The 20,241-nt window shown below is 39.4% G+C and overlaps 1 protein-coding gene and 2 long non-coding RNA genes across 10 annotated transcripts in view; 2 read left to right on the top strand and 1 right to left on the bottom strand.

Moving 5' to 3' along the window:
* Positions 1-20,241, top strand: part of FTO (FTO alpha-ketoglutarate dependent dioxygenase) — a 245,289-nt gene that overhangs the window by 6,549 nt on the left and 218,499 nt on the right. The gene's annotated exons all lie outside the window — the stretch shown is intronic.
* Positions 1,871-20,116, bottom strand: LOC311443272. 3 transcript variants are annotated; one of them, XR_014697171.1, is made up of 4 exons: positions 19,641-20,116; positions 16,936-17,022; positions 7,754-7,866; positions 1,871-5,385 (listed from the first exon to the last, which is right to left on the bottom strand). It is a non-coding gene; the product is annotated as an uncharacterized lncRNA (long non-coding RNA). The 3 variants fall into 3 exon arrangements; XR_014697172.1 differs by having other exon boundaries at positions 1,871-5,354; XR_014697173.1 differs by lacking the exons at positions 1,871-5,385; positions 7,754-7,866 and adding exons at positions 16,207-16,341; positions 16,444-16,574 and having other exon boundaries at positions 19,641-19,787.
* Positions 16,464-18,944, top strand: LOC311443273. The gene is made up of 3 exons (XR_014697174.1): positions 16,464-16,588; positions 17,521-17,668; positions 18,200-18,944. It is a non-coding gene; the product is annotated as an uncharacterized lncRNA (long non-coding RNA).

The raw sequence follows: 20,241 nt of genomic DNA, 5'->3' as shown, positions 1-20,241 counted from the left end.
GTAAATGGTAAAGCTTGCTTTGGTGCCTAGGGGAATTGGTGGTCAAATTTGCACAGCCTTCACCTGGAGCAGAATTGGGCTCTGCAGTGTTTAATAACTCATCCATTTTTCAGATTATTCAATTAACCTTTAATGGCTCAGAGCATCCAAAATATCAGGTGACCCCCTTTTTAGTTGAGACTGAAAAGCACTGTAGTGTGTTACTGTATCCTGTTCACTCAGGAGTGAAGTGCCAAACACGGTTAGGAATATGTCTTACTATTTTAGGGATGGGACAGATTGAACCTACCTTTGTCTTCTGGGTATAAAATGATAGAGCTGTAATTTCAAAACTTTTTTGAAGTTACTGGAGGCTTACTATGGGAAGAAACTGTTCTACCTTATTTAGTATACACTTTTTTGCCTTTGTACACTTATACTACATTCTTTCTAAAAAGAATAACGTCTGTATCTCCTAGAACTTGCTCTGTTTCATTTTGCCCTTTTATCTGCTGCACATCCCACCACTTTTATTTAAGACTGTAAAGTTACTTCAGTGTAACTGCTATTGTCACCTTTGCCCTCAGCTAATCAAATAGTTTACCTTGAGGGAAGCATTTATCTCCCACTTTCATTATTATTATTTTCGTAGCTGTAAAGATATATATTTTATGTCTGCAGAAGGCTGTAACAGTGAAACGAGGTATTGATCTGCTGTATTTGGCAATTTCTTTCCACCTTGCCATCGATATCATGTCAGCCTCTGTCTGTACTGTGGTTGACCTCACAAATAGCTCTTTATGTTCCCATTGGATTCAAATGATATACTATGCTCAAAACTAAATCAATGAATGATTATAAAGTTTTTAGTATTATTTCATAACCCCCAGGCAACTGGTACTTCATGCAGTGAATACTTGAAAAGGTATCTGGTTAAAATATGCTGCTGCTTCTGTTCCGAGGCCTCAAATTGTGTTGAAATCCAACAACTCCTAATATTAAGCTCAGGGTCTGATTTGCATGTTTCCTTGCAGATACTAAAATTACTGAAACTTCTGCCTGGAATTCCCTGGAGAGGCATGAGTCTACAATGGGAAAAGCTTACTTCAAGCTAAGCGACCCACTGCAAAAATTTCATGCACTGGTTCTTGCTAGGGAATAGCACAGTGTGTGTATGTGCTTTGGGGTGAAAAGGTGGAGGTAAAGAGCAGGTAAGGTTTTCATCACCAAAAAGTGAAGAGGAAGAAGTAAGCTTAAGCAGCTCTGGGACTGAAAGCCATTGTTTTTATTACTCTGTGGAGTGATACACCTTGTGTATACTTCTAACCGTCTAACAGGTAAAATTTGTGTTCAAATGCACATGAATATGTTGTTCTGTGAATGGAAATGGGATGTGCACAAGCACTTAAAGGGTTGAAAGCCCAATCAATTGATGTTGAAGTTGTCCAAGAAGCTTTTACAGATCTGTCTCAAAGCAGTGGGCCCCTTGAAACATTAATCTGTGTTTGGGAAGAACTGTCTGAAAGTTGTGTACGAAGGGACATATTCATGCAAATTAAAGAATAGCTTTTAAAGCTGGAAGGATCTCAATTTGTACATGTTTGCTTCTGATGTGAATGATGTTGCAGCAGCTAAGGATGTGCTGGTGCTCAAAGGAGATACTTGATATCTAAATCTTGGGATGGGGAACAGCTGTGGATGACAGAATATTGAACACATCTCTGTGGGGTGTGTGTGTGTGTACCTAACTGCAGAATAAAAGCAGAATAAAACATTTAAATCCAAAGAGACTCTGTAGGAGAAAGTTATTTGGGGCCTTCATCATAAACAGTCAAATGACTGTCTTTCTGGATTGAAAAGGAGTTGGAGTTTACTTAGGTATAAGATTTTTTTCTTTTAATGAGCATTTGTCAAACATAACACTTGTGCTATACATATAGGCAGAAAAATTATGGAAAGATCTTGCCAAGGAGATGGATTTAGGGTAGAGCTTATTCTGAGACTACATAACTGGCATCTTTTATGGTAGGCAATATAAAGCCACTGCAAATAGTACCAAAAGTACCAAATAGTACCAAATGATCAGTCTGAAACTGTAAGCCTGGAGTTTTTTCTTAAATGTAGGAAAAAGTTTTTGATGTATTTCACTTATTACGAAATTCACAAAAAATCCCCTTCTGTCTTCTCTCCAGGTAGGAGCCAACTGGTAGTTTTTACTCAACTAATTTCAGTTCTCACGTGGCCATAATAGAGCTGACCTCGTGGGAGGTAAGGCAGGTCCCAAAGGCAGGTCCCTTCCATGCTTTCCAGCTACTCCCTTGTCAGTCATTTAGCGTAAGATGGGAAAGTCAACTCTGTGGTTCCTTGCATCTTTGGTAGTAGGGAGGAGACTTTTTTTTTCCTGTGCTGACTAATTCAGAGGCTGTTACGTCCCATGGATTTTCACTGCTCTGGTTTTTCCCTCTGACATGTGAAAAGCAGACCACACTGGTGATGCAGCTTTTGTTTCTTTTTGAGCATTGTAAAGCTGATGGTGATCAAACTTCCCAGGAGGAAAAGGACTCGGACAAATGTCAAGTTAGCACAGACTTCTCTGATTCCTTACAACAGAAGCTATTAAGCTTCCGTGTTGTCAAGCCTGGCAGCCTTTTGGTGTGTGCTGCTTTTTGTTTCCTGGATTTACACCACTGGTGTTTGAAAAATAGTCGTGTGATCCAGTCACATGGTATCAGTCATGAATCAGTGGGAAAGTGCTTATGGAGAGTATTTGCATGTGGAGGAAACTGAGGTAAAGGCAGTCAATGAGCTCTACCGATGCTTTGATTTCCTAGCAGTGTATTTTAAGACTTCAGAAGGCTTTTAACTTCTCTTGTGTTAGTAGAAAACCACACTTCTTGGCACCTTCCTCTTTAACATTTTTTTCTTGAATCTGTTATGGGGAATTTCTGTAGATTCGGGGACAGAATTATTTTGTATTGTGTTTCAGATCTGTGTTACATCCTGCACACTACAGAGGTAGCAGTAACGTACCAGTAATTGTTTCCTGCAACCAGAAATGTAGCAGGAGATCTGATTCCCACTTTGGCCTTCTTCTGATGTTTTCTTTTGTCTTTCCCTGGCCAGTACTGCAATTTCCAGTGCTTTGTTATTCTGTATACTTGCCTTCTGGTTTCTTTGCGTTCTTAGAGTTCATGTTTTCAAGTCACTTTCCATGAGCCGTTCTCTGTTGTTGCAAATGAGAGTTGAAACTTTCCTAAAAGCTCCTGAGCCCAGGATCCGGTACTTTGGAAAACTCCGCAAAATCACCTGGCAGTGACAAATTTTGGTGCTGGGTCCCTGTAAATAATAGGGCTCTTAGTTGAGTTTGATCCTAAACTGTTCTGATAGACTGCAGGTCAGCCTTCCTGAACTGCTTTAGAAATGTCCTTACTGAAGTAGTTGGGATAGGCAACGTGCTTACCTTTTGCTCTTGGTGTATCCTCTCACCTCATATTTAGGTGTCCTTTTGTCTGAAATGATTTTATGCTTGTGGCTTCCTGAAAGCCATTCATTGTGATTTAAAAAGTAGGTTTGTCATTAACTACGATTTTCCGGTGTCGACCAGTATGGCTCGTGCAATAGAACATAGCAGTCTAGTCCCTGCCTTGAAGAGCTGGAGGGCGGTGTGACAGGCACGTGGCTTTATGCTTCACGATCCACGCGTATTCCTCATAAATAATGCCGATTCACTTTTTCTTTAGTTTGTGAAGCGCAGTTTGCGAGTAAGGTCCTTAACGTGTTGGACAGAAATCAATACAAAGCAGTCGTGTCACAAACGGGACGATGCCAGTGACCCAGCAAAGAGGAACGAGCGGCTTGCGTGGTGATCTGTTCTGTTCAGGGGCAGGGCTTGGCCCTGTACGTGCGGGAGAGATGGACTGTTCATGAAAAGGGCATAAAGAGCTAACCCGCATGATCCTTTGTCAGCCTGGGAAGATTTAGTGTCAGGCACGGTTTTGTGTGAAAGATGAGAGGCATCGCTGTTTATCTAATAATAAAACAAAAGTATTTCTATTTTTCCTGGAGTCTTTTATATGTTAATAGAGGCAAGTGTGAATATGATCACATAATTTAAATGTTAAGTAAGAAATATACATCTTTACTGGCAATGGGTTAAAAGTAAGATGTATACGTTTTATGCAAAACACTGCTATTTCATTGTTAATCATGCTGTTCGAGCCATAACTCCCCACAAAACAGTGCTTTTAAACAAATAGGAAATCCTGTTATTGGACCATTCATAACAGAAATGCTTAGGATATTTAGAGACTCATGCAAAGCGTTTATTTGCATGCTTTAATATATTCCTGTGTTGCAATATTAATGTACATGTGCAAAATTGCAATACCAGGTGATTGTGTTAACCCTAATTATAAAATGTTAGGCTCTGCCTTTTACTACCACAAGAAACCCAGGTATAAAAGGGGTACAAGAGATGTAATTCTGGAAATAAATGCATGCCGTTGCATGAAAACTGAAGAAACCCCTGTGAAATACTTAAATATTGAAAGCAAGAAGGGAGAGTTTAGATGTCTTTCCCCTCACCCCTTACACCCTGCCAAGTCTGGCTTGCTTAAAACAACTGCTGGGAGTTGTGCTTAACGTTATACTTTGCATGCATTTGTGATTTGAAATAAAAAAAAAGTCCAAATTGTGACGGACAGCTTGAATGGCATGCTGTCAGTTTGGCTCTTCATGAATTGGCAGTGGTCTCATTTAGGACCTTCAAATATGTGTCTGCCTGGACAGAATGAGAACGCTTTGCATGTTCTTCAGAAGACAACCCCTCCTCGCTGCCTCGCAGTACTCAGCGGTGCATGACAGTTGCCCTTCATTGCTGTCTTCTTCGAGCTTAACCTTTGACCGTCCACTTAGTCGCTGCGCAACGGCTGGAGCAGGCCGAGGTGCTCCTGAATGACGGGCATCGGCCTGCAACGCGCCTGTCATTATTCGACTGTCAGAAGGAGCCTGCCATTGGGCTCCAGCAAGGTTTGAAGCCCATGTGCAGCAGTCCATATTACTTAACTTCCACGACTGTCAACGGAGTGATCAAATGTGCATAAAAAATGTGTGCCGGACGCGTCTTTGATCATAATATAGGGAGATCGTTTCTGTGTGGCTAAATGTATTCATGTGACTTGCACAGGGCCAAGAGGTTGAATCGGCTGCCAGGGTAAAAAGTCAACTGCTGTCTCCTGTGGTCTAAGTTTCAGATAGCACGATTTAGATTTGAACAGCTCTGCCAGTTAAACTCTCAGCTTGTCTTGCGTATCCTCTCAGCTTTTCAGCCGGCAGTGTAAGCAGCAAGAGGCTAGACCAGTGGTGCCTGAGGTTAGCTGTCAAAGAGGAGAGCTACTTTGGATCTTGCTGTAATGTGATATTAGAGAAGGGGGTCAGGCTGTGTGGTTTGTAAAGCAGTTTTGAGAACTTAAAATGACTGAAATATTGTTTATTTCAGGTACCTTCCCCCCCACCCTCCCCGAAAGACTCTGACAGAAGATAGGATTTATCATAATAAAGTAAGAAACCCAAGGCCATGTGAAATAGTCATTTTTCTCTCAAGTACAGTGCACAGTGCATAAAAGAGCATCAAAATTGAGTATAAAGAACTGAATATATAAACCTGAAAATCACTAAGATAAATGCTTGACACGAGACATATTTCTATTTTCTAACAATGAATGCTAAAGACATTTGGGCCTGAACCTCACTCTTAATCAAATGAATAGGAATTGTACCAGTGGGTTAATTAGGAACGCAAGCTTGGTGTGCAAGCGAATCATTTGTGGAAGCTATGGTACAGTAAAATACCAAGAATTACTTCATGTTTGGAAGAGTTGTATCCTGCTTTAACATCATATTCACTAGTCACTTGGACAAAACCATCTGTAACTGCAGTTTATTTCTTAAATGTTAAATGCATCTGTTTTTTCTTCTCAAAACATCCCAGTTCATTCAGATTTGAAATAGTGTATCAACATTACATCAGAGTATAAATATCAACATTAAAAAATGAGATTCACTAGAGGTTGTTCGTAACAGACAACTTCTGTCCAAAGCATAAAAATAGCATTATATTGCTAATTGGCTATGAGATACACTTTTTTTTTTTTTAATTTTAAAACATCCTCATGTTATTTAATTATAAACAATAAAATCCCCCAAATTGATTAAGTTGATTAGTGACAATAACTGTTCTTTTCAAGCTATTTTTCCCTGTATGTAATTTCAAAAACAGATTTATTTTTTTTTTGCTTACAATGCCATTTGCAAGAGACCTGTGTTCAGATGCACTGATCTAACAAATTAGATTGTGTCATGACAATTTCTGGTTTTGGTTGTCTTGCTCTTTATCTTAAATGCTATTCCTGTTTATTAAAAGTTTTACTCCTTGATTTCAGTCTTTGCTGATGCATTAGTATGTGCCTTGCCTGAAATGAAGTATAAAATGCATGTGTTCAGATGGATGTTTGCATGCATATACACATGTATGTATGCATATAAAACACGTACAAAATTCTTTGGTGAGCAAAATGGTTGGCTACTAGACATTAAAATCACGTTCCTCTAAACAACTTTTATTCTTGGTCACTATTTTTGTTACTAAGTTTTGGTTGATATTTCCCTCTTCATAGGTGGTGGAATACCTTCTGGTGAAGGAGAACTAAATTTTGTAAGGGCATCCATGCACATTTGCAACAGTTTAAGTATAAATATGCACATAAATAGTGCTTAAATGATGAACCATTGTTTGTTGATATGGTCTCTACACATAGAACTGCTCTCTTGGCCTGCGTAGCTTAGAAGATGTTACTGAAACAAATAGAAAAATTAACTGGACTAATTTCCAGAATAAAGGAATATTATTTCCCGTTTCAGGAAGAAGTTTTGTTCTTCCTCTGTAAAAATCAAGCTTTAATTTCTAGTGGGAGTTAACTATACTGCTTGTAGCTGTGTTCCTGGGGGAAAGAAGAAATTGTGCTTAGAATCTTTAAGCGCAAATTTCCCATTTCTCCTAAGGTACAGAACATCTGTTCTTCTAACCAGAATTTCTTTTGCCCTTTTTGAAGTAACATTTCACACTTTTGTGCAGAAGAAACTGACCATCCATCATGCAGTTTATTGCAAGTACATTTCATCTTTATAGTTTTCCAAAAAGAAAAGTCCTTTTGTGAATGTTGTCCACTCCTTGGTAATAACTGAGCAGTTTGTGTTGATGTTCTCGGTAAGCAGATTCTTTTATCTCCCCATTATTTTAAAACCAGTTTATTAACAGAAAATGCAATAAAATGTAACTTGTCATGTTCAGATAGTTGCATATTTAGCAATTAGAAAGTGGCATTTTTCCCCTACTGTCTTAAACAATGTAAGGTGCATTGCCATAAAAGCATCTTTCAAGTTTAAGATGTTTGAACCAAATGTTTGAAAGCACAAGGACAACGATTAAAGGGAACTATAGGTAAGTGTCATTACTTTGCGTTCAGAGTTAGGATATCCCGACTGAAAGCAAAATGGTTTAAGCAAGCAGAGAAACTTCTGAAAGTTGTTTTCAGGAGGGCAGGAGATGTGCGTATGCTTTTAATTCCAACTTCTAAAAATGTTTGGAAACTGCGGACATGTGCTTGAGAGGTTAGACATGCATGATGCTCTGTGGTGTTACAGGAAAAAAATTAAACAAGTTATGCGAAATAAAAAGAGGTAGGTACCTTAAGTGAAGTGCTTTGTTGTCACCTACCTTCTCTGCAGTACAGATACCAGCTTGTCACAGAGGTTGAGACCTTTGTAGTGCATTCTTCCAGAGTACAAATCTGTCTCTCTTCTGCCTTTAATGCAATAGCTGTGAAATATCTGTATTAGGTAAAATAGAGGTTAAGGCACCTTAAGGGCACTGAATTCTTATCTCTTTTTACTAGCGGTGGTGTCAACATGCACTAAAATGCGATGACCTACTCTCCTCTTTGATAAAAGGAAAATGACCTGTCTACTGTGGTTGGTGATAGAGTTGCCCGAGGCAGATTATATTGTCACCTTCTTTAGTATTGGTGTGTAGGAAAAAAAAAAAAAAAAAGGCCAGGATATTTCTGTTTACCATAGAAGTATTTGACATTTCTAGCTACTGATAAAATATACTCAGGGGTAGAAAGAAGGAACTGTTTCATGCCGCTAAACAAGGCTATGAAGAAATGTGGAGATTTCTTATTGTGTAAGCTGTTGGTATCGCAGGACACGTGATACGTATCAAGAGATTCCTTCTGACGACTTCAGACACTCAAGGTTCAAGTTCGACATTTAACCCTGCTTTCTGCTTGTCTGTGGCCTTTTTGTACATACACAAAAAAAGCTGACATATTTTGAGTCGTATCTTGAAGTTCTGATGCACCTGTTACGGTGCAACATGCGGTATTTAATCATGCACGGAGGTAATACAAGCACTTCAGTTGTTTTGTGGAAATAAGTGGTCTCCGGTCAAAGACCAAGGACTCTGCAGCATTCCATAACGTTTATAGTTTTGTAACAATTCATTTAGCAGTAACAGAACAGGCACTCAACGTAACCGTGAGTGATGAGATGTATAATAATTTAGTTGATTTAAACTGCAGACCTGGAACACGTCAAAGCATTCAATGTCCTTTGAGCTATAAGTAATAGATCTGTGGCATTCTGTAAATCAAATGAAGGTGGTCTTCATGCTAATCGGGAACTGGATTTAAGAATGAAGGAAAGACTTCTGTTATGAGTTTTATTGATGTTTAAAATGGAGTGTGTTTCAGCAGCGGTCTGTGCTTTACAAGATAGTGATGAAATACCAAAGATCCTTCTCCCGTGAGTTTGTTGTGTCATAACTTTCTTTGGTTTGAAAGCTCGGATTTTTTTCTGAAATAATGAAACAGGCCGTATGATTTATTTACAGCATCCTTTTAGATGAGTGCAGTATCTGTTACCATTGCTTTACGAGGAACCTTATGGGCCGTATGCCTGCAGCAGGCACTTCCTTTTGTTACTTACCAACTGAAGTCTGAACATCTGAGAGAATAAATCAGTATTTTAGTACTTTGTTAAAATAATGAAAAGGTGTGAAGTAACCTTTATTTAACTTTGGAAAACTGAAAAATACGTGATCAATGTAAATTCTGGCCTTGTCAATGGCCTAACTTGGTCCTTGCTGACTGGTGTTCAAAAAAAAAAATAAATATCTTGTTATAAGAGTGAGACTTCACTGGATAGGAAGCCGACTATCATCAAATTAGTGCTTGTATTACATTGTAATTTTTAAATCAAAATTTTTAAAGACAACTCTTTGTTCGCTTGGGCATCTGTTAGCTCTTGGTTTTGAAAGGTAATGAACAGTAATAATTAACGCTTTCAGGGTGGGGGGGAATGGAAGGATTCTTTAATTTGGGATGTTAACATAGCTATAATTAAAAAAAAATCCAACAAGAAGCGTGAGAACATGTGGCCTGCTGGTGTGTAAGCACCTGCTGGGACTTGGTCGTTGAGTCCTTTGAAGAGACACCTGGCTGCGAGTCTGGGCTGCTCTGTCAGAAGAGAGCATGTTCAGCACCTCGGCACTGATTTTTTTTTTTTTTTGAAAACCTTTGGCATGTGGAATCTACCCTGTGACCCTAGCCCTAATTTTCTCTCCTTTCTGATTGACTTTTGGAAATGTTTGAAAATTCCAAACCCTATCTGCACGTGTAAAATTGCAGCCCTTTGCACGCAGAATAAAAACTCAGTGACTTCTTGACAGTGCTAGCAGCGGGATTATTTGCCATGCATAATACATTCAGTCACACTGTGCATATGCAGTGACAAAATGAGCTGAGGGAAATGAAGGATCCCCATGGATGATGCCTGGGCGAGAGCTCTTGTCTCGCTGTCAAGTGTGTTTGCCTCTCCCTAACTCCCTGTAGGGCTTTCTCCTTGGGCTCTCTGCCAAGTGCAGCATCTTCCCCATCTGGCCTGCACCGTGAAGCTGGACCACACCTCACCTGCTTTAGTCTCTGGCTGGTAAGTTCGTGCAGCCCTACCAGGAGGCAGAAAACACAAGATGGATGGCATTGTCCTAGGGCGCCTTTATGTAACAGTCCCTGGTGCTCACCACACGTTGTGTTTTCCTGCTGAAGTGGCAGTGTGTGTAGAAAATCTCACGTGGCGTGCTGACTGCACAAACTCGTACTGTTGGTGAGTGGCTTGGATGCCCAGTCCTAGGGCTTCTGTTGTGATCCCTCTTCAAAACTTGCTGGACTCTTTGTGGCTAATCTTAGCCGTACTCAATTGTGTTTACAGCAGGCCATACACTTTTCTGTGCTTCTGCAGATAATTTCTAGGCATTACTGTACTTGCGGCAGTAAAAATGTTAAGGTATTGGAGGTAATAAAAATTTGAACTAAGACCACTGAAGCTTTCAAACCAGAAAATTACCTCGATCTCTGTTCTGACACAAGCAGTCACTGCTGCAGCCTCTAAAGCAGGATCACATGGTGCCTGTAAATGTTAACAAGAAGCCTTGGAGAACGTGGACTGACAAGGCAGGAGAGCTGTGTGACATGATGCTGGCAAAACTGCCTGTGTCGCATTTGTAGCTACAGACGTGGGAAGGTAGAGTACACTTTGCTAGCTGGAGTGTTGAGGCAGGTATAGCGGTACGATGTCATGCTGCACGTATACCTCTATCACAGCAAACAACATCTATCTATTTCTCATTAAATTAATAAATCAAGTAGGTTTTTTGCAGCTGTTTTAGGCACAAACTGGCAGGGATAAAATATAATGGGAATTCTGGCTGGTTTCCAGAGTTTATCAGTGATGAAAAATTGCAGATTAGTCTGTTTCTATAATCAGAACATTTCCACAATGGATATATTGTTACAGTTGTCGTTCTAGTTCTGATTATTACTCACGATGTCTATTGCAATTTTCTCATTATTATTGTTATTGAATTCCCTGTGTAATAGATGGAATTACTTTGTCCACCATTTATTTTATGAATAGCCTACAGAAACATCAGTGTTAATAATATTATCCACTTAATGTACACAACAGTTTATAATATGGATAGATGAATAATGCATTGCACTGTTTAAATTTTGTTGGAATGAGATAAATAGATGCAGAGTATTTTTGTTGGTAAATGCACTGTTAACCTGATGGATTTTAAAAATGCAGCCAGCCTGTTCTAAGTGATTGCAACTACTCTTACCTAATATGTGAATAAAATGACGTACACTCAAAATTCTCTTCTTAAACTAAGAGGAAATTTTCCTTTTTAAAAGGAAGTGAGAGCACCTGCTGGTTTTGCTTATTAAAGGTGCATTCCGCTAATCAAGCGAACTAGATGGGAGAGCTTCGGCAGTTTGGTTTCTTTGCTCAGTACTATGTGTGGTACGTATTAAACGTGGCTAAACTCAACTTACTGGCTTGGTAAATATGACATACAGCCCTGCTTACATAGGGGAGATAGCCTGGAGAGGAAGCAAAGTAAGGCCTTGCCCAGTGTACCTTCCCTTCTTCATTTAGCAATTCTGAATATTTCTTCTGTCTCATTTTTCCCTTTACAGATATACAAACTTGAGGAGCCTGAACAGCAGTATTATTTTTTCACAGTCAACTGTTTTTGATTTATTTTTTTTTTATCCCCTGTTAGTTCGTGGTATTAGGATTATGTACTTCGAGGTTAAAGAGACTGGTCTACCCCTCTAAAGCAGCAACTGAAGATTTCTATTAAAAAAAAAAAAAAAAAAGTACAATTCTGTCTTCTGCTTAGGTTTATCTTGTTGCCAACGTTAGTAGAGGGGAATGGTAAACAAGCAGCTTTGGGGTTCCTGTTTTATACAGCCTGATTTATCATCTCCAGTCAGATTCAACTTTTCTTTTTCTGAGAAGAAAAACTAATTGTGTCATTGAAACCTAAGTTACTTTTGATTCTTGTGAATCTCTAGCACCAGAAGGTAGGCATTAATCAAATTTTGGGTGAGTAGAAATGACTCTAGGCAGTCAGCTTCCTAGCCCTCCTTGTTCTGTTTTTCTGTTTGTTTTTTAGCTTAGATTAGCGTAGAAAAGCTTGGTTTTGTAAGCCAAAGAAGAAAATACTTCATTTTCTAGTGTCTGATTCTTCTAGTTGTATGAAGGAGAAGCTCCTTAGCCTGTTTTAGGTAGGGCTTCTCTGGTGTGAAAGACACAGTTTTTGATAATGTCATTGCCTTACATATAGTCAGGCTGTGTCCTGGTTTCCTGGAAGTGCATTGGACTATTATCTCACTACATAGTAGAGCCACAATTTATAAACACAATTTTTTCCATTTTTCCCCCATAACGCATGGGTGCATAAACAGAAAATTTCTGATGAGCATTATGTGTAAATTGCACTGTTTGAGTCAGAAAGTGAAGATAAAGCTTTTGACGTTGGTGTTGAAGTATATTTAAGAAATGCAGTTGTGGTAAATTCTTTGCTAGATTAAGACAAGTTTGATAGAGGCAATAGGTATTAGATCAGCTTGTAAGGCTATAGGAGGTACACTAGGATGTAGAAGGGCTTAGGTACTCAAGATCTAGTCTGCCTTTGCCCAAGGATTCTAGGTGATCTTACAGAACACAGACCCACAACTATCACATCGTGCTGCTATGTGGCCGTGGTGGTTGGATCCAATGTATTTTGGGTTAGTTTGCTCCCCACACCCCTCTGCCACCTCCCCCCCAGCACGTAGGTCTTGAGAGAAGCTGTGCCACGGAGACCACTCAGTCATTGTTGCTCCAGTAGCACAGTCCTCCTATTGCTTAACTGTGTAGGTTGCAAAAGAACTGAGATGTTTGGCATATTCAGTCTTGAATTTTCTGTGCATTTTTAATGATACTTCATAACTGTGCAGTTGGATCGTTTAACTGAGTGTGTGCAGCAAAATGTACTCATACCTCTTGTGGCAAGTTGTGTATGTCTTCACAGTTGTGTATTCTCAAATTTCTTTGAAGTACTAATACTTTGTACATTCTGAGTTAGCGGAGGAATTCATAATGAGCAGTTATTGACTGATCAGGCTGCAGAGAGCTATCTGGTATTTTGCTTCTAGGCCCCCAAAGTACCTGATGTTTCAATGAAAGGTAAAATGTGTGCACCGCGTACAACTGGCTGGAAGCAAAGCATATGCATAATATTGTTGTTCACTTTCTTAAGATGACGGCACCTATTCCTTGTTTGGGACCACCTGTAATTCTGTGCAAAGTAGAGTTCGTTTCCTTCCAACTTCAATGTGACCATTTTCCCATACATACTGAGAGCCTCGGGAAGTTATGTAACAGTATTTTAAAAAAGCAAAAAACAAAAGCCAACTGCAATAGCACAGAAGTGATACTTTAGCAGAACAATTTTGGAATCTTCAGTGGTTTTCAGTTACTCCATCAGTTCTTTTTGCAGATTCTTTTTTTTGCTTACTACAGAAAAATTACATCAAATGCAGGATAACAGAACACTGTCAAATGAAGAAGGTTTTATATGGACAGCGTTAGACAGGAGCAGGAAGATCCAGTGCACTAATAGGCACGCTCACATGAGCTACCTAGTCCATTGACAGTTTCTTCCTTTGTTCTCTCTCTCGACCCACTTTCTGCCAGTGATTTGTGACATATTTTGCAAGAGATCAAATAAGCCCTTGACACCTGATTGCAATGTAGTGCTTGTTTACAGTTGCATTTTTGAAGGACCTCTAGACAAGATGGAAGGTTTAACTTAAAGTAATTAAATTTGCATCTGCTCTGTGACAGGGATTTTCTTATGTATGCATCCTGTTGAGCAACTTTTACTGTAATTGGCCATGAAGTACTAAAAGAAAGATGCAGGTAGACAAAATCATTGTTGCCTACTACTAAAATCTGTCATTGTATTTCATAAGGACTGGCTTGTAACTGGGTTTGCACCAGGTTCTTTGAAATACAGGAATTCCTGTGCTTTTGGGGAGGGGGAAGGGAGAGATTTCCAAAGCCTTGAACCCTTGCATGGACCTCTTGGAACTACCTCAGTGAGGCTAGATTTCTAACATGCCTGTAGTGAACATCAACCTCATTTGGCATTACTTCTGCTTTCTTAAACATTTGCTAGTATTTGTTTTGCAGTTACCTGCCTTTTTTTGGCATGCCCACTTTTGTCCTTGGGCAGATTGCTCAGCTGTTCAATAGCTAGGTAGCAAGACACTGAAGCAATTTTCTTTGCTTTCATCATCTTGATTTTCTGATCATTAGAAGTAGATCTGATGTGAGGTGATTTAGCTGTGCTGAAGGATCTGGCACTGTACTCCCTTAGGTTGGCTCTAAATTGAACCAGATGTTAGTGCTCCTCCTTACATCTGCAAAGGTCCCTATTATACAGCGGGCTGGGTTTGCTTATACACTAGTTTAGGGGCAGAGATATTTGAAATTATTCATGGGAGAGCTTCCTATTATTTTTTATAAAAGTTTTGAAAGAATTTTGGGGGAAGATAGAGGATTAGAGAGATGAGCCTCAGGAAAGCTAATTGATTTCATCACATTCAAACAGGGAATTGGAACTGAATAATTCTTCTGACTCCAGGTCCTGTACCTATATACAGTAGGTTATACTTAAAGAAGTTAATAATAGTAGCAATGACAAAACAAACAAAATTAGGAAATCTTGGCTATCACTACAAAAATACAGTAAGTGTTTTTGATTCCATTTTTCCTTTCCTCAGCCATTTGTTACCTTACCAGTAAGATAAATGTGTGGTTGTTTTTTTCGGAGATGCCAGTAGAAATTCAGGAATGGGCCGTGGTAAGTATTGGTTATAACTTGAAATGTGTACTTTGCTTGTTAGTTGATGAGTAGATTAAAAGCGCCAACTGCTGAAGTTTTGGTTAGCGTCCCACAGTTCTCATCCTACAGTAGCTGTTTGTGGCGTGCAGCGAAACACGAGTCTCTTCTAGCTACTAGGCAAAAGGTCTTGCCCAGATGTATGTAAAATGCTGATGTGCTCAAGTGTGGAATAGGATTTTTGTTCATGCCACACAACCCAAAATTTCTGCTTTTCTGCTGCCTTCCTTGTTATCACTTAGCCGTTTAGTTCAGAAGAATAAGCACTAGGTTGCTGTTAGTGGGCAGAGCTTTCAGACAGCATTTAACTTCATTTTATTCTAGAGCCATCTGTCCATGGCTTATGCACAACAGGATGAACGTTTAAGCAAGCATTTTGTTTGGGCAGATACGGCTTTTTGCATATGCAGTTCAGTGCAAACTTGTTAGGAGCCTGACGGCTGGCAGCGAGCTCTCCCAACCTGTAATTTCCAAGTAACTGTACATTCTCCAGCCAGTACTTTCAGCTGCCACTGAGTTACCAAGTGTAATTTCTTTCTGGGGCTGCCCTGTAGCAGTGTGATTCCCAGGGTTCTCCTGTTTGTTGTCAACGTGAGAATCTTTTAATGTATTAAAGGTCCGTGCTAACTCTGTATTTCAGGAAGCAACCAAGACGTGCTAGCTAGATTAAACTAAGTGAAGCCTGCTTCTTACATAGTTTTAAGTGCAAACCCTGATTTGAAAGGTAAATGAAGATGGACTTGATGAAAAGCATTCTCTGTTCACATTTTAAAAACAAAAAAGCTGTTTTGTAGTTCCTCTGCATTTGCCACAGTTACTTTTTATGTACTCTTCATGGCATGTTATGGCCACATGCAGCTGGACCAGGTGACGACGCAACGTAAGGTGCAGGAGATACTGCTGAGATTTCTCCTGTCAGTGGGATGTGAAGTAACGTGCCATGATGGTCGCTTAAAACCATTTGAAGTGGTTTTATGAGGTCCAAGAATTATTTGTGTCTTGCATGACCTGTCCTTATTGCTGCTTTTGAGTACAACATAGGTTAGAAGAAGTAATTATTTTCAGCCCACTGACTACAAGCGAGATTAATAGCTTCTGAAAGGGCTGTAATGAAAGGCTGACCCAACTGGCTTTTGTATTACTCCTTGTTTATCCTACTCTCATCTCTATCACCTTTGGGCTACAACAAAATGTAATTTATGTTAGCAGTGCTTCATAGCAGGTGAAAGGTCATATTTTTAATGAGGGTAGCCCTGATTGGGATTCAGGTTTAGAAATGTTGTGTGCTGGAGTACAGTCAACCAAGTCCATGTAAACAATGTGATTGCAGAAAGGGGCAAGCAAACCTGTTATTGGACAGTAAATAAGACCTCTTCGTTTACACTAGGCGAGTGAAGTTCAATTAGCAGAAGTTAAGCAACTAGGAAAGGGACTTGGCCATCACAGCGTGGGTAGGAGTCGGCTCTAATAAACCTTTTTAGGCTCAGTGAAGCATTGGCCTCTTTGTACTGGAAAAAAACAACACATTTTTCAATCACTTTTCTTTTGCACTTTGCAGCTTGCTTAAAAAACAAACAAACACAACTATATTTGTAAAGTATATGACATACAGTATCTTTGGTTTATGCAGGGCAGAAATGCAATGCCAGCCCGTGCCTGACTCAGGGACAGAAGCGCTGTGCCCGTCTGAGCCCAGCCCTGCTGGGGAAGGGTGACCCTGGTTCTCTGCGTGGAGTTCTCCCTGCGGAAGGAGAGGTTGTGTTACGTTTGAGTACACCTGGGGATTGAGCGCTGCTGTTTGTTGGTAGTGTATTTGCTTCAGTAAAACAGCCTGGGAGTGTTACTCTTTAGTGATAGAGAATGCTGCTGGGTTTATTTGGTGAATTAGGTTAATACTGGGACTCCTTGTTACTTACAGCCATTTCTAACAGAGCATCCTCGTAGAAGCCAAATTTTTTGAAGTTGGTTATAACTGAGAAAATTGTCGAAACAAGTACAGCAGGTGCAGGGGGAAGCTTTGGGGGGTAAGAGAAGAAGCGAGAGGTTTCAACAAAAGCTGATTTGGAAGAAGTTCTTGGATTTAGGTTTTCAGCATTACAAACCCTGTGTGACTGCAGCATCCCAGGGAAGCTCGCTCTTGTCTTTCATTTGTGCGTGTCTTGCAAGTGACAAACTGCTTGGGTTATGTTCTGGAAAGGAATGGGAAACATTGCAGTGATTTTGAATTTCCTTATTGTGCGAGGAGACAACTTCTAACCTGGGTTTAGTTCAAAGTATGCATAGAGAGGAATGGCAGCATGCACCCCTTTAGGTATTTACTGCCAAATTACCTTTCATAGAGACAAAGTTATGAAAAACCTCAGCTTTTTTATGTTCTTTTTATGATTCAAAAAGTTCTGTGTTAGAACAGAAAGTAATTCTTAGCCACATCACAGCAGAGTGATGGATGGCAAGTGCAGACAATGTAACAGTAACTGCTGCGTGCCAAACCACGAGGGCTACAGGATTCATGAGGCGTGGGATTTCCTTAGCGAAGTTTGAGGGGGCAGCAGTTTAGACTCCACAAGCACTGCAAGACTTTGGAGAGTTGTGCTGATGCTTTTTCTCCTGATTTTGCACCATGCATCATGTTGCATCATTAGATATTGGGCCGTGCCCCTGTATGACACCAACTTCTTCCTTCCCAGGTAAATGCGAAGCAACATGCTGAACCCTTCTTCTAGGAGTTTGCATGTGGCCCACCAGCCCCTCTCTCTGCAGCGGTGCTCGGCTGCCAGCAGGCAGGGGCAGCCTTCCTGCTCCTGCTGCCTGCGTGCACGCAACAGAATCACACAGGTGCCTTAAAGCAACATAATGTTGGGACTCCCCTCCTTTTCTTCAGTGTCACTAGGTCTTGAACTATTAATGCAAGTCTTCAAAATGACTCTTTTAAATTTACACTTGTTTTACATTATTTTATAATTAAGTTGTAGAGTTTAAAGAGAATAAAGGAATGGAAGTTTTTCAAGTGATTAAATATTAATTTTATTCACATTTAACCCTAATTTACATTAAGGATGTTAACTGAAAGGCAGATCTTTTGAATTCAACATTTTCGTTTCTTTCTAGCCTCTCTGATGAATAGCTGGATCTTGTCATATGTTCATAAAGGGTGGTAGTCCACTGGGAAAGAAGGAATAATTGTGCTGTCTTGCACTCTATGACGGTCTGTTTGTGGTGCTTACTGTTTCTTAAGTTTGGAAAAAAAAAAAAAAGCTAATGATTCCCTTTTGTCTAAACAAAATAAAGATTTGAAACAAAAATGGTTCGGACCCTTTAAGCACTGCCCTATGTGTCATATAGCTAATTGTTTTCCTTTTATTTCAGAACATTCTCCTTGAAAGATCATGACAGCAACACATTCAAAATATCTTCTTAAAGGTTTTTTAACCTCTCCTTGCTTAGTTGTTCCTGCTTAAGTCTTCCAAGCAAACCAATCAACCTCAGGTACCTTGAACACCTGCATTGCCCTCACTTGATGTCTTGTACGTGGCTGAAAGACTGGATTATGATATAATTCTTGGGTTTCTATATTTTGCATCCCAATTGCACCATTACGTACAAAGTAAGAGACTGATTTCAAGAGATCTGTTAATCCTAGGTAAGCCTCTTGGGAAATCTGGCCATTTGCCTTAATTCCTTAGCAGGACTTCAGTGTTTTAGAAGTCTGAATTCTAACGTGTTTTATTGGAAGGTGTATTGAGAGATAATGTTGATAGAAAAGTTACGTATATTAGCTTTTTTAGATCTGTTACATACAGTGCTATGAATTTAGTTAAACAGAAAAATGTTGTGATGCATGCAACTGCAAATGGGTAAAACTCACCTCTGTTTTTTAATTTTGTTTTAGAGAATTACGTTAATTAAAATATATCCAGTATGCTTTAACTTCTATCAAGTTGTATTTTTTGCTTGGGAGTTCTGCTGATATAAAATTTGTTTCTGTAATCTAGATTGGCTCCAGTACCCTCAGTACAAGTCCACTCTTTGTTATTGTATAAAGCATTACAGCCTGTTCCCTGAATTCAGTGTGTGCACGTGCATGAATAAAATACTTGTGAACAACATACAATGTTTTTGCTTTTAAAATCACGTTTTTATTAGGGTTGCTTTGATAATTTTGCACTCTCTACAATCAGGCTTTTTTGCAAATGATGCAGACCTTTGTGCAGTGTTTAATGAATTATTGAACTTCGAAGAACCCTTGCGAAGTAGGGCCTGCATGTGACTGAGCCGTAGACATGAAAAAATGCTATCCTCCAGCGTGTCTAGCGGACAGTAATAGATGCTTGATCAGACAATATGAGCACAGGGTGACTGATGGCAATAGCATTAAATATTTACATATAGCAAAAGCATCTTGGCAGCAGAAAAGAGATGGTCTCTGCAGTAAGGTGAATAAAACCCAGTGCAGTATAAGTAGCCTTTTTCTATGACAACTGTCTTAGAGAAAAATACTGGTGGTCATTAACAGATACATATTACCGAAGTAATTATTTGGGAGTCACAATTGTATTTCAGTCTAGTTATGTTATATGACACTTCAGAAGCCTGCGAATAATACTTGTCGTATAGGACAATTGTCAAGACTTTATCAGTATAATTATTATTTTGGATATTGCCCCATACCTGCTGTAATATAAAGATGATTACAGGTTGAAGAATAAGAATTGGTAACGGCAGAGGAATAGTGTTTTACACCAAACAAATATATTTTGGGCATGTATGTTCCTAGAGCTCAGAACCCCTCTGCTTTTCTTGCACTTACCTTAGTTTTACATTGGTGTTCCTAACACAGCTGTCCTGTGAATCTGCTGTTGGTGTCCAATAGACAGCTGTACTCTGGCTGTGCTCAAAAGAATTCTTGAGAACAAGAAGCAATGTCCTTCCCCCTCCTTCCCTCTACTCTGCTGAGCAGTTTGTTGGGAGTAAATCCATTTTATTGATGTCCAGAGTCCTTGAAGTGCATTGTACTTGTTTACGTGCCCTTTTTGGGAACCTGCAAACTACAGCTGTACAACAGTTGGTATTGCTTGCACTGTGTGTTGCACAAGTCATGCGTGATTTTTTTCACATGATTTTGAAATAAAAGTACTGTATCAGAAACATTGGATAACAAGTTATTTTTTGTACTCAAGCAAGAGCAGATGAGTTGTGTTGGAGGTTCTTACACAATTTAATGAATTCCAAATCACTATTGCTTACAGGGAAACAAATAAAACAAAGGTGACAGGAAATTGATTTTTTTAAAATACTCTGTGATGCTTGTATTATTATGATGAACCTGTTTACAGTTAATGATCTGTTCTGTTGTAATGAAAACAAATTAAAATTGAAAATGAAGTGAAAAGGAGCAACATCAAGCGACT

This window comes from Aythya ferina (assembly GCF_964211825.1).
Source record: "Aythya ferina genome assembly, chromosome: 12".
NCBI classification, from domain to species: Eukaryota; Metazoa; Chordata; class Aves; order Anseriformes; family Anatidae; genus Aythya; species Aythya ferina.
Note: the sequence above shows the minus strand (reverse complement) of the source record. Positions and strands in the feature narration are given on the sequence as shown.